Genomic DNA, 14,274 nt, shown 5'->3' on the forward strand with positions numbered 1-14,274 from the left:
TATTTCTCATTATCAGCTATAATTTCATTCATACTTTTATTGTCATGTCATCTTTAAATGAGAAAAAGAAACAACAGACTTTAAACAGAACTTCACTACAAACGAAATTCTTACTTTAAGTTTGCATTAAATTCTTCTGCTCCTCATTTCAAGATGTGATTTTATAGTTGCATGTTCAGTATGAACAGTTCGTTTTACGACAAGAGGAGCAACTCTGTCGGGTTTAGGGTTCCAGCCATTGGGTAATAATCAACTTTATGGAAATGGTAATGATGATGAAGACTTGGATGATGCTGGGGACTTGTGACTTACTTATGGAGATGAGAACCAAGCGTTGATGATATTCTTGATATGAAGTCCATGCAACATTGCACAAGAGGAATATTTGAACAGGGGGTCGTGTGGGGGGGGATAGCTTCTCCAGGTGTTCCCCCGTCTCAGGTCATCAGGGTTAGGCCAGGGGGGGGAGGGGCGGGGCAGAAGGTTTGAAGGCATTGCAGGATGGGCGGGAACTGCAACTGCATTGGCGGTGGGGGGCGGTGCAGTTGCCTAAAGCCCCTCCCAGGACTCCTTCTCTTCCGCCCCCAACCACCCCTTTGGAACTCACTAAATCACAACCTCCATTTTAAAGCTTGTTCGTTTTAAAGTTAACCCGTTCAGTGGGTGCCTCCGGATGGGGGTGCCAGTGGCTCCACCCACCGCTACCGGTAACCAATCGCGGGGGAGATTTAAACCGGTAAAAAACACGGGTGGGTCCCAGTGGTCACAAAGCTTAATAGTGATTGGCTGGCAGGCCTAGCCACGGCGCACGCGCCCTAGCTACCCGATGACTGAAGAACGCGCGCGCTGCCACTTGCGTGAAATTGAATTTTTGTAGCGTGAGTAGGCGATAGTGAGGAGTCAGTTGTTGTGTGCAGTGCGAGACGACGGAGGTGCGTGGCTGCCCCAGGGACACTTCGTCTTGACTCAGCAGCGGCCACAGGCCACCCTCGCTCCCTTCCTAACTCCCAACCATCGATCGACTACAACACGCTCGGGGGCTTAATTCTCGCCATCACCGCTAGATGGTGCCTAATCCTTCGCTCCTAACTTTCACACTCCTTCTTCAGTAGCCGTACAGACTTGACAGCTACGGGCCACACGCCCTCTCTCGCCGACCGCCTCCACACATGTTCCTCTTAACGTGAGTAATAGTGTCGTTGTGGCTGCCTGACATATGTCCTCTTTGTGGCTCTGGCTTCATTTGTAATACCTAGTGACGTCATTTGTGTATGGAAAAAAGGTGTTTTTCTGTTGTGTAATGTGTGCAAGACCCAGAGCCGCCTGAGGCCTAAGGACTATCCTTATGGCGCCAAAAACTGCGACCTCCTTCTCCCATACATTTTTCATTTTTGTTTTCCCCACATTTATTCAGCCTTCTGTTTCATGACATCCATTGCAGCATGCTGTAATATGTTCGCTCAAGTATTGTTGACATCAGTAGAAGCTAAATTCCATATTGTTAGTCAAGAAAAAGAAAAAAAAAAGTGTTTCTAGTTCTATGTAGGCTCCGAAGGTTGGCGGATGTAAAAGCTAAGCGTAGGGGAGGGAAAAGGGACAAGTGAATTTGAAGGACTCGTCCTCCTTTAAAATATCTGGTTCTCCATCGGTCCAGACATCCTGTTATTCCAGCAGGGCGGCGGAAAGGAAGAAGGGAAAGGACGTGAGAGAGATACTCTCCTCCACGCCCCTATGAAAAAAAAAGCGGACTTTCCCCTAGGCTGAAGTGAATGAGCAGTTCTGAATTACTGCTGCCTAAGAGATATCGTCGTACGTTTGGTGAAGGTGATACCGGAGTTGCCATCGAGAAACGGGGGGGCCGATGAGGGATTAGCTCCCCCTTGCGGGCACATTCTTCATTAGAGCCCGTCTTTCCAGCGCCCCCCCCCCCCCCTTGAAAAACCCCGTTTGAACAAACTCTTTTTAATAAGAAACGCTTTGTTTATAACTTGAAGCGCTCGGCTTAATCCATTTTTTCCCCCATGGCACTGGAAGACCTGTGTTTCCAGAACACACACCCCCACTGGATCCTTCACGCTGCCCGTCTCGGTTAATTTGTCTCCCATAGAAACGCCTCCCGCAGCAAATTCAGTGTTGCTGAAATAAATGACGGCCTTATATAACCTCCCGTGACGTAAAATTCAATAAAGTAAGCCGTAGGCGCTGTCAACTTGACACACGCTCCCTATAGCCGGGTTTTACTTATCAGGTCTCTTATCTATACAGGGTAACCTGCATATAGGAACCACGTTTCGGTTTAACTAGTGAAAAAACCTCTTCCCCTTTTCCTCCTCTCTTTCTCTCTTCCAACACCTCTCTCTCTCTCTCTCTCTCTCTCTCTCTCTCTCTCTCTCTCTCTCTCTCTCTCTCTCTCTCTCTCTCAGTGAAAAAGGGAACATTCCTTATCACCTTTAAAGCCCAAGGCGAGGGGGTCCTTTCCCCCCTCTGCCATTCCTTACAATCTTTTAAAGGACTCGGCGATCTAAGACGCTCCCCCTCACTTTTTGTTTATGTTCTCCATTCGTCCTGGAATTCGCTCCTTCACTCTTTGTTTCCATGTCTTTTTTTTCCTCACTCGGGGCAAATATCACACAGAAGGATTACTAAGCATTTTTAAGGGAAGGAGCAGGTGATTATTTTGAAGTGTCATTATGATAGGATTCATTATTTAGAGACAGGAATATTCTGTGAGAAATATTCATATCACTATTTTCATTATATATATATATATATATATATATATATATATATATATAAACATATAGGCTATGTTTGTGTGTTTAAGAGGTCATAATAAGAAAAGCACATTAGAATAAGTAAATCTTATATTTAGCCTATTACCAAAACCCTTAACTTCAGTAATATAATTTTGTTTACCATATTATCTTTCCTTCTATAGACCCTTCCATCTGTAATAGTTTCTTGCCGAATAATAATAAATCATTCATATACATATATATATATATATATATATATATATATATATATATATATATATATATATGTGTGTGTGTGTGTGCATGACCTGTGTATATGAGGGGAAAACGAAAGCTATTTCTATGGCTATATTTTTTATTGCATGAACTTTTGATTTGTGATCAGATAGTGAACCAGCGCATTTACAAATGTGTTCTTTGCGTGTTTTCGTTTTATGCACGTTCACACTATGTTCTAGGTATTTTCTCGCGCACTGCTTTTTATTTTTCTATTATTTTACTATATTCCTGTTATGCACCCTTACATGCAAATAGCTTCTATATACACTTGCGCCTTTGGACAATTGTACAATCTCATACACACATGCATATATATACTGTATGTATATATATATATATATATATATATATGCATGTGTGTATATATATATAAATATATGTATTTATATACATATATGTGTGTATATATATATGTATATATATATAATATATATATATATATATATATATATATATTATATATTACAAAGATACATATAATCCTTGTAATCTGAGTACGGCATTATTTAAAAAATAAACTGTTATAAGGAAGATATAAACACCTCCATGTTTCCCCAATTATTTCTTTTAAGCATGTTACAATTAATCAAAACCGAAATAGCGACTCTGCTACGACGTGTGAAGAAGGCAATACTGCTTTGGGAAGCATTACTATATTATTACTGCTCTAAGAAGCATTACTATTCTATTGTACCGCGCGTTGCATGACACCTTTGCTAATTTATCTCTCGGTACTTTATAGGGTTAATAAATAAGAAAAAAGGAATGAATTGTTAGAATATTTGAATCAATAAATGATTGAAGTTAAAATATTGAAATAAAAAAGATTATAATAAATTGTTGACATGGTTTTACGGTTAATAATAATATTTTTAGGACTGCATATAAAAAATACCTTTGATCAATAAATAAAAAAAGAAATGAATTGCTAGAATATTTGAATGAATAAATAAATGAAGTTTCCCCTATATTGAAATATTGAAATAAAAAAGATTATAATAAATCGCTGGCATGGTTTAACGGTTAACAATAATAATTTGAGGACTGCATATAAAAAATACCTTTGATTACATGATAACATTTAACCGAAATAGTTTCCTTATAATACATATAACATATAAGTATCAGTCAAAATTTTTTCATATAAAGAATGTCAATGTCATATTCTTTCTAAATGTAATAATGTTATAACTTGTTTCACAACGCATATAAATTACACTAGTTATCTTGATGGTAATTTAATTTGTGGAAAAAGACTTAAGTGCTGCAGGAATTGTGCTTAAACCATATTGACGACGAGAAAGTTTTTTTTTTTGTAATATTTTCTGGTAAATATATAGCGTAATTATAACGTAAAACTACAGATGTTCCTGGCAATACTGCTAATAATGCGGGATAAAGAGTCGTTTTTATGTCTGTAAATTATTTTGTATTGTGGATAAAATCATGTTATATATATATATATATATATACACATATACATATACATACATGTATATATATATATATATATATATATATATATATATATATATATATATATATGTGTGTGCATTATACAGTGTATACATATATATATATATATATATATATATACAGTATAAAGTGTATATATACATATATATGTATGTATGTATACACACACACACACACACACACACATATATATATATATATATATATATATATATATATCAATAGATTAATCAAATATTAATATTACTAATCTTATCTGTTCCCAACATAGATTTCATTTTGCACAATCATAGCTTCCCTATTTCTACATATATATATATATATATATATATATATATATATATATATATATATATATATATATATACATATATATATATATATATATGTATATATATATATATGTATATATATACATATATATATACACTGTTTGTAATACAATTTTACTTGCTATTTATAGCGTTTGAAAATAGCCATAAAATAATAAGGATAACCATTTGTGTAATTTTTCATATAAGAAAATATTTTTCATCTCAAATGTAAACAAACGGAGCGAAAGAAGGAAGGAAAGGGATGTAAATTGCGAAGGTTTTGTAAACTTCAGTATATTGTATGAATGAAGTTTTGCGCTTAAATAATCCTCAGCATCGGGTTTGTACATAAGCCGCCAAAATTAATAAATAAATGATACTGTGAAAAGAGATTTTTTTATATTTGAAAAAAAAAAATTCACTTGTCACATACACCGTCATGAAGGGACGATTCATTTCTGGTTTGAATACTATCTCTCTCTCTCTCTCTCTCTCTCTCTCTCTCTCTCTCTCTCTCTCTCTCTCTCTCTCTCTCTCTCTACAACTAACCTATAAAAAAGTTTACTGTTACAAACTAAACCCAACGATTTAAATGTTCCGTTTGCCCCCCCCCCCTCTCTCTCTCTCTCTCTCTCTCTCTCTCTCTCTCTCTCTCTCTCTCTCTCTCCTTTATCAGCATCACGTCTATTATCTCCAGCTCCTTCTATGGGGAATGGGGGGGGGGGGGGGTTGTATGGATGGCGGGTTACCTTCCTATAGTTACTTCCTTTGGATTGACGCCAACCGCCCCTTCCTTATTTTTTTTTTTTTTTTACTTTTTTTTTATTGTCGCTAACATTACCTGTTGACTATTGTTGCGTTCATTGCTTAGTTTATCTTGTTCTTAATCGTGTCAGGTGGCTAATGTCACACAGCTGAAAATAACAATTAATTACGTGAATTTAGATTTATCGGGACTATGACCAATTGGATACATTTCGCCTTCAACAATAAGTCTTGGTTCTCGGTCTTTGTATTTCTGAAATTGAGTATTTTTTTTAACTCGTAAAAATTATTTTACAGCGTTATCTTCCCTTTCCATTATTTTCTTTATATACACGTAAATTGTACTGACACGAACGGCAATTACCTTTTTACATTACTTTTGGGCAATAAAAAAAGTGTTTGAAAATTTAATCGATTAAGATGTAAAAAAAAAAAAAGAAAAAAAATAACGGACAAGCCATCTTTAATTGTTTTATTTTGTAAAGAAAGTTGAAGAATGCCTTACCCATTAAAACAAAAAATAAATAAATTTGAAATTAAGTTTTCGGAAAGCATTGAGCTTGAAAATTTAACCGATGAAGATTAAAAAGAATAAGAATAACGGAATAACCATTACTAATTGTTTTATTTGATAAAAAGATTCGAAAAAATAACCTATCTAAAAACAAAAAAATAAATTTGGGAAACACTACTTCCGAAAATATTGAGATTGAAAATTTAACCGATAAAGATGTAAACAAACAAGAAATAATCACTATTAATTGTCTTATTTAGTAAAAAGAGTTGAAGAATATCCTATCTACACGGTTAGAAAAAAAATCGTAATTTTAAACGGAAATTCTCTGTAAAAATATACGGTTTTCAACCGTATCTCAGTAAAACACACGCGACCGTAATTTTACCTTACTTTGTTATTATCTTTTACTTGGTGACTAATATCACTCCTTTGCGTTAATATATCCGTTTTTAAACGGTAAAATTCCTGGAATAAATGTTGCCAAACATTTACCGTTTAAGAAACAGAAAAAAAATGAATTTGAAGATCACGTTTTCCGGAAGCGTTGAGCTCGAACAAGGGCGAGCAACGGTGCGCATCAAATCTCGAGCCACCGTCTCAGTTGCATTATACTTGTCACTTGTCAAGTGTTAAGTCGGGACTCCTCCACGGGTGGTCCTGGAGGAATCCTTTCTTCGTTCCGTCCTTGGGATGTCGAGGAGTTGCTGCTAAGTTTCCAAGGACATTCCGCGTGGCCCCTTTTAATTTCGTCGTTGAGTTATATTGGAGGCTGGATTTTTTTTTTCTTTCTGTCTTCTCATCCCAGCGTTCCTTTCTCCTTCAGTTGTTTGTAGAACTGTTGTTAAATCGCTTGACTCTTTTCCTCTCTCTCATTTCTTATTTCCGTGTTTCTTTCTCATTTTGTTTTTGTAGAACATTTGTTAAATCGTTTGAATTTTTTTCTCTCTTTTCTTATCTTCACGTTTTTTTTTTTCGTATAGTTTTTATTTTGTAGAACAGGTGTTGAAACGTTTGATTTTTTTCATCTCCTTATCTCAAAGTTTTTTCTTCATTCAGATGTTTATTTTCTATAACAGGTGTTAAATCGTTTCCGCCTTGGGAATAGAGCTATAAAGCTAAGGTTGAAGTTGCTTCAGTCGATAATCTCCAGAGTTTGCTTGGGCTATCACACCTAACTACACGGACAATCAAAGCGATGCTGAAATGTTATCAGGTTAAGGCACTTAGTTAGCTGTTGTTAGAAGACGATTGGGGAAAAAAAAAAAAAAAAAAAAAAAAGACATTAAATTTGGCAACTCAGATGAATTACACAAGAACCAACTGGCGAATTAACCCCCTTCCGTGAGTCACGTTTTTTGCCGTAGTTGAGTTTTTCATATTTGAGCAACTTTTTCTAGTAGATTTAATATGAATTGTCTGGTAAATTCACCTCTAGACTTCTTCACTTACACTGCCGTAGTTGAGTTTTTTTCCATATTTGAGCAACTTTTTCTAGTAGATTTAATATGAATTGTCGCGTAAATTCACCTCTAGACTTCTTCACTTACACTGCCGTAGTTGAGTTTTTTTTCATATTTGAGCAACTTTTTCTAGTAGATTTAATATGAATTGTCTCGTAAATTCACCTCTAGACTTCTTCACTTACACTATTAAAAAACACCGCAATTCTAATCGGATATTCTCCGTAAAAATATACTGTTCTCAGCCGTATTTCGGTAAAATACAGGCGACCGTGATTTTTACCCTACTTTGTTATTATCTTTTACGGGTTGGTGACCGTAATGTCACTCCTTCACGTCAATACATCCGTTTTTAAAACGGTAAATGGCAATATTTATTCCAGGATTTTTACCGTTTTTTACGGCAAATTTTTGACAGCGTATTAAACACTAAACGAAGTTTTTAAAGAAATGGAGTTTTTTTTTTTTTCAGCGAGATTTAAAAAAAGATAATTGACTAGATTCTTCTATACTAAATAACGCGACGTTTTTACATGCTATATGATAAAAAAAAGAAGTCTAATATGAAATTTCGCGGTGCGCTGCATGTCAGGATGACATAGAAATAAATTTACCGCTAAAATACACATGCGTTGAAATTGCAGGCTACTGTCATTAAAGATCACATCTGTATTTGTTGATTCACATATTTTCAATATCTCACATTTTCATATTTTACAAACACATATATACAGTGTACACACACACACACACACACACACACACATATATATATATATATATATATATATATATATATATATATATATTCTACTTGAATGAAAAACGTCAATATAAGATAACAATAATAATGATAATCACAACAAAAATGTCATGAAAATTATAGTGACAATAATAAATCAGTAGCAATATATATATATATATATATATATATATATATATATATATATATATATATATATATGTGTGTGTGTGTGTGTGTGTATATATATATATATATATATATATATATATATATATATATATATATATATATATATATATAGGGTGCGATCATGCTAGTGTGTATTATCATTTCCTGATTTAACAAATCTCTCTTGAAACACGTATAAACTGTGGTAAGCAATTCGGCCTTTATACCTATAACAAATACTCAGCAGTCCTAAGTAATATACTCGTAAATTAAGATTAATAATAAAACAATACGTGTTTAATTGGTTTGATAAAGTGTCGTTCGTTTGAAAGCTTTTTTTATGTATAAACAATTTTCTGCTGTTGTAATGACTGACGCTCCTGGATATTGACTTCGAGGTGTTTAACTTCGTGCGGGAAGTGGCCTTCTTCAGCGAGGTGTTTGTGATATCACCCAGCGCGGGCCCCCTGGGAGGGTGACCTCACGGGACGTCGCTTAATATATTGCATTTCTGGTCAAGAAAGCTTGCAAGGACATCCCGTTGAGCAATAATGGATTTTAGTGGTGGCGCTTCTACGCCGAAGAGGGGCTTCAGATGCGGTTTTGCTTTCGGCGCAAGGAAAGTTGTGCCTTTTGCTATATCTGTCAGTGTTCTTCCGTTATCTTTGGCGTTTATCGGTGTTGATAGGGATCGGAGATTTGACTGTTGTGGCAATAGTGATAGTGTTAATAGGTTGTTACTATTATTATGTTTCTGTTATAGGGATGAAATAAAGAATTCCTCTTAGCTTGAATTTAAGTTTCAGGGGTTACAAAAATGCAACTCTATATCCAGGAAAATATTTTGTCTAAATGGCTAAATGTTTTTGGTTTTTTTTTTTGGTCTTTTGGACCATATCCCACTTTGAAAATTGTTCTCTCTACAATTGCTATTATATTTCTCATCATAATAATTAATAATTGAATAATTAATCCTATTTCATCGTTCCTTTCCCTGATTGGACACCACGCCCACCAACTAACTTTTCCGTTTACAGTAGGATTGTTCAGGATACAGTACTTAAAAAGGGTGCAAGGATGGATAGAGGGTCCTTACACTCGGCGAGAATCTAAAGATCGAAATATTCAATTATCCATAACTTCACAATTATTATCTGAACATGATTAAACCACGATCAAAAAGGAAGATTGATAATTGTTATTCTATAACTTTTCTAGCAACCTGTTAAACCAGCCAGACAGATTCCTCAGGCTAGATTTTGCAATCCTCTTTCACATGCACTTTTTGAAAGTACCTTTAGAACAAGATAGTTGCTATAAAGGGTATTGCAGGTTGGTTGGAGCGAACCCAATGGTACATACCAGTATTCCATCTTCATTATTCCCTTTATCACTTTGCTGCATTTGCCTGAAGGCGAAGGTTCATGATAGCCTATGGGAGGCTTCATTTGATCCAAACAACAACGAAAGATTCGGTTTTATCGTCTTGATGTCGCTAAAGATTCAGGCTTAATCTTGATTCTAATGATAGAGAGATTCAGGCTTAATCTCGATTCTAATGATAGAGAGATTCAGGCTTAATCTTGATTCTAATGATAGAGAGATTCAAGCTTAATCTTATTCTACTGATAGAGATTCAGTCTTAATCTTGATTCTACTAATAGAAAGATTTAAGCTTAATTTTGATTTTCATGATAGAAAGATTCAGCCTTAATCTTGATTTTCATGATAGAAAGATTCAGGTTTAACCTTGATTCTAATGATAGAGAGATTCAAGCTTAATCTTGATTCTAATGATAGAAAGATTCAGGCTTAACCTTGATTCTAATGATAGAAAGATTCATTCTTAATCTTGATTATAATGATAGAAAGATTCAGTCTTAACCCTGATTCTAATGATAGAGAAATTCAGGCTTAATCTTGATTTTCATGATAGATAGATTCAGGTTTAACCTTGATTCTAATGATAGAGAGATTCACTCTTAATCTTGATTCTAATGATAGAAAGATTCAAGCTTAATCTTGATTTTCATGACAGAAAGATTCAGCCTTAATCTTGATTTTCATGATAGAAAGATTCAGGTTTAACCTTGATTCTAATGATAGAGAGATTCACTCTTAATCTTGATTCTACTGATAGAAAGATTCAGTCTTAATCTTGATTCTAATGATAGAGAGATTCAGGCTTAATCTTGATTCTACTGATAGAAAGATTCAAGTTTAACCTTGATTCTGATGATAGAGAGATTCACTCTTAATCTTGCTTCTACTGATAGAAAGATTCAAGCTTAATCTTGATTTTCATAACAGAAAGATTCAGCCTTAATCTTGATTTTCATGGCTTAACCTTGATTCTAATGATAGAGAGATTCACTCTTAATTTTGATTCTAATGATAGAGAGATTCACTCTTAATTTTGATTCTAATGTTAGAAAGATTCACTTTATGTCTCGATTCCTAACCCAGAAAAAACTTAGATTTAGTAATGATTCTAATGACAGAAAGCTTATATTTTTTCTATCTCGGGATCAGAAAGATTCAGTTTTAATTTTGATTCAGAATTCAGAAATTTTCTTCAATTATACGTCAAAAAGATTCTATTTTATTCTTGATTTCGATGTCAGCAAGATTAAGTTTTAGTATCGATTCCGTTATTGCCAAAAAAAATCTGTTTTAATTCTGATTTCGATATAGAAAGTCAGATTTAGTATCGGTTCCGATATTGCAAAAATAATCCGTTTTATTCTTGATTTCGATTTAGAAAGTCAGGTTTAGTATCGGTTCCGATATTGCAAAAATAATCCGCTTTATTCTTGATTTCGATTTAGAAAGTCAGGTTTAGTATCGGTTCCGATATTGCAAAAGTAATCCGCTTTATTCTTGATTTCGATTTAGAAAGTCAGGTTTAGTATCGGTTCCGATATTGCAAAAATAATCCGTTTTATTCTTGATTTCGATTTACTGTAGAAAGTCAGGTTTAGTATCGGTTCCGACATTTTAAGTGATGAAAAGTTCAGTTTTAGTTTCTATTCCGATGCCAGAAAGAATGAAATTCAGTAATGATCCAGATGCCGGAAACATTGAAATTTCGTATTGACTCCGATGTTATAAAGATTCAGCCTTGATTTCGATTCAGAAGGAGTCAATATTGGTCTTCAACTAAAATAAAAAAGATCCAGTATCAGCCCCGATTCCGATGCCATAAAGATTGAAATTCAGTAATGATCCAGATGCCGGAAACATTAAAATTTCGTATTAACTCCGATGTTATAAAGATTCAGCCTTGATTTCGATTCAGAAAGATTGAAATTCAGTAATGATCCAGATGCCGGAAACATTGAAATTTCGTATTGACTCTGATGTTATAAAGATTCAGCCTTAATTTCGATTCAGAAGGAGTCAATATTGGTCCTCAAAAAGATCCAGTATCATTCGCGATTCCGATATCAGAAAGATTGAAATTCAGTAATGATCCAGATGTCAGAAACACTGAAATTTCGTACTGACTGAAATTTAGCAATAGAGTCAATGTTGGTCTTCAATTTAACATCAGAAAGATCCAGTATCATTCGCGATTCCGATGTCAGAAAGATTGAAATTAAGTAATGATCCAAATGTCAGAAACACTGAAATTTCGTATTGACTTTGAAATTTAGTAATGATCCCGATTTAAAAATGATTCAGCCTTGATTTCGATTCAGAAAGAGTCAATATTGGTCTTCAACTAACATCAAAAAGATCCAGTATCAGTCGCGATTCCGATGTCAGAAAGATTGAAATTCAGTAATGACCCAAATGTCAGAAACATTGAAATTTCTCATTGACTCTGAAATTTAGTAATGACCCCGATTTAATAATGATTCAGCCTTGATTTCGATTCAGAAAGAGTCAATATTGGTCTTCAACTGACATCAGAAGGATCCAGTATCATTCGCAATTCCGATGTCAGAAAGATTGAAATTCAGTAATGATCCAAATGTCAAAAACACTGAAATTTCGTATTGACTCTGAAATTTAGCAATGATCCCGATTTAATAATGATTCAGCCTAGATTTCGATTCAGAAAGAGTCAATATCGGTCCTCAAAAAGATCCAATATCATTCGTAATTCCGATGTCAGAAAGATTGAAATTCAGTAATGATCCAAATGTCAGAAACACTGAAATTTCGTATCGACTCTGAAATTTAGTGATGATCCCGATTTAATAATGATTCAGCCTTGATTTCGATTCAGAAAGAGTCAATATTGGCCCTCAACTAACATCAGAAATATACAGTATCAGCTGCGTTTCCTACGTCAGAAAAATACTCGGTTTTTTGTCACGCTTCCGATGTCGATGCAACAGTGGGCATCACACCAGCAAAGAAATGGTTCCTTGGGGAAACAAATATAAATTCTTCTTCACCCAAGGGGTTAACTACTGCACTGTAATTGTTCAGTGGCCACTTTCCTCTTGGTAAGGGTAGAAGAGACTCTTTAGCTATGGTAAGCAGCTCTTCTAGGAGAAGGACACTCCAAAATCAAACCATTGTTCTCTATTCTTGGGTAGTGCCATAGCCTCTGTACCATGGTCTTACACTGCCTTGGGTTAGAGTTCTCTTGCTTGAGGGTACACTTGGGCACACTTTTCTATCTAGTTTCTCTTCCTCTTGTTCTGTTAAAGTTTTTATAGTTTAAATAGGAAATATTTATTTTAATATTGTTACTATTCCTAAAATGTTCTATTTTTCCTTATTTCCTTATTTCCTTTCCTCACTGGGCTATTTTCCCTGTTGGGGCCCCTGGGCTTATAGCATCCTGCTTTTCCAACTAGGGTTGTAGCTTAGCATTTAATAATAATAATAATAATAATCCCCGACTGCCACCCTAAGTCAGAGCCGAAGTGTCGTGACAAAGAGCATTTATTGGGTTCGCTGGCTGTCATTACACCTGATTAGGAACAAGTAGGAACCACTTGAGACGCGCGCGTGCCACTGACAGATACCTTTGTTAGTCGTTGAGGTTCCCGACCGCTGTAATAATTACATTTTTCTGAATGGGAAATTATTCATTCTTGGGCACAAGTCCGATAAGAATAATACTACTTGGGCATAATCCAAAAGTTAATAAAATTAGGATTTATGATTTTAAAACTACGGATTTTAAGATGTCATTATGCGGTGAAATTACCAAAGGTGAAATTAAATCATTCTTGGGCCTAGCTCCGATAAGAATGCTACTACTTGGGCATCATCCAAAAGTTAATAAAATTAGGATATGTAATTTTAAAACTATGGTTTTTAAGATGTCATTAAGCGGTGAAATTACCGTAGGTGAAATTAAATCATTCTTGGGCACAAGTCCGATAAGAATAATACTACTTGGGCGTAATCCAAAAGTTAATAAAATTAGGATTTGTAATTTTAAAACTATGGTTTTTAATATGCCATTAAGCGATGAAATTGCCATAGGTGAAATTATTCATTCTTGGGCACAAGTCCGATAAGAATAATACTACTTGGGCATAATCCATAAGTTAATAAAATTAGGATTTGTAATTTTAAAAACTATGGTTTTTAATATGCCATTAAGGCGATGAAATTACCGTAGGTGAAATTATTCATTCTTGGGCACAAGTCCGATAAGAATAATACTACTTGGGCATAATCCAAAAGTTAATAAAATTAGGATTTGTAATTTTAAAACTATGGATTTTAAGATGTCATTAAGCGGTGAAATTACCATAGGTGAAATTAAATAATTCTTGGGCACAAGTCCGATAAGAATAATACTACTTAGGCATAATCCAAGGGT

At 34.6% G+C, this 14,274-nt stretch overlaps 1 protein-coding gene across 1 annotated transcript in view; it reads left to right on the forward strand.

Annotated features, from left to right (window-relative positions):
* The first annotated feature begins 494 nt into the window (after nt 1–494).
* LOC137631212 (uncharacterized) overlaps nt 495–14,274 on the forward strand; it is a 113,556-nt gene continuing 99,776 nt past the window's right edge. Inside the window, exon 1 of the mRNA XM_068362960.1 lies at nt 495–1,183. The gene's annotated coding sequence lies outside the window, so the exon portion shown is untranslated. The remainder of the gene's footprint in view (nt 1,184–14,274) is intronic.

The sequence above is a fragment of the Palaemon carinicauda genome, chromosome 39 (assembly GCF_036898095.1).
Source record: "Palaemon carinicauda isolate YSFRI2023 chromosome 39, ASM3689809v2, whole genome shotgun sequence".
In the NCBI taxonomy this organism is placed as follows: Eukaryota; Metazoa; Arthropoda; class Malacostraca; order Decapoda; family Palaemonidae; genus Palaemon; species Palaemon carinicauda.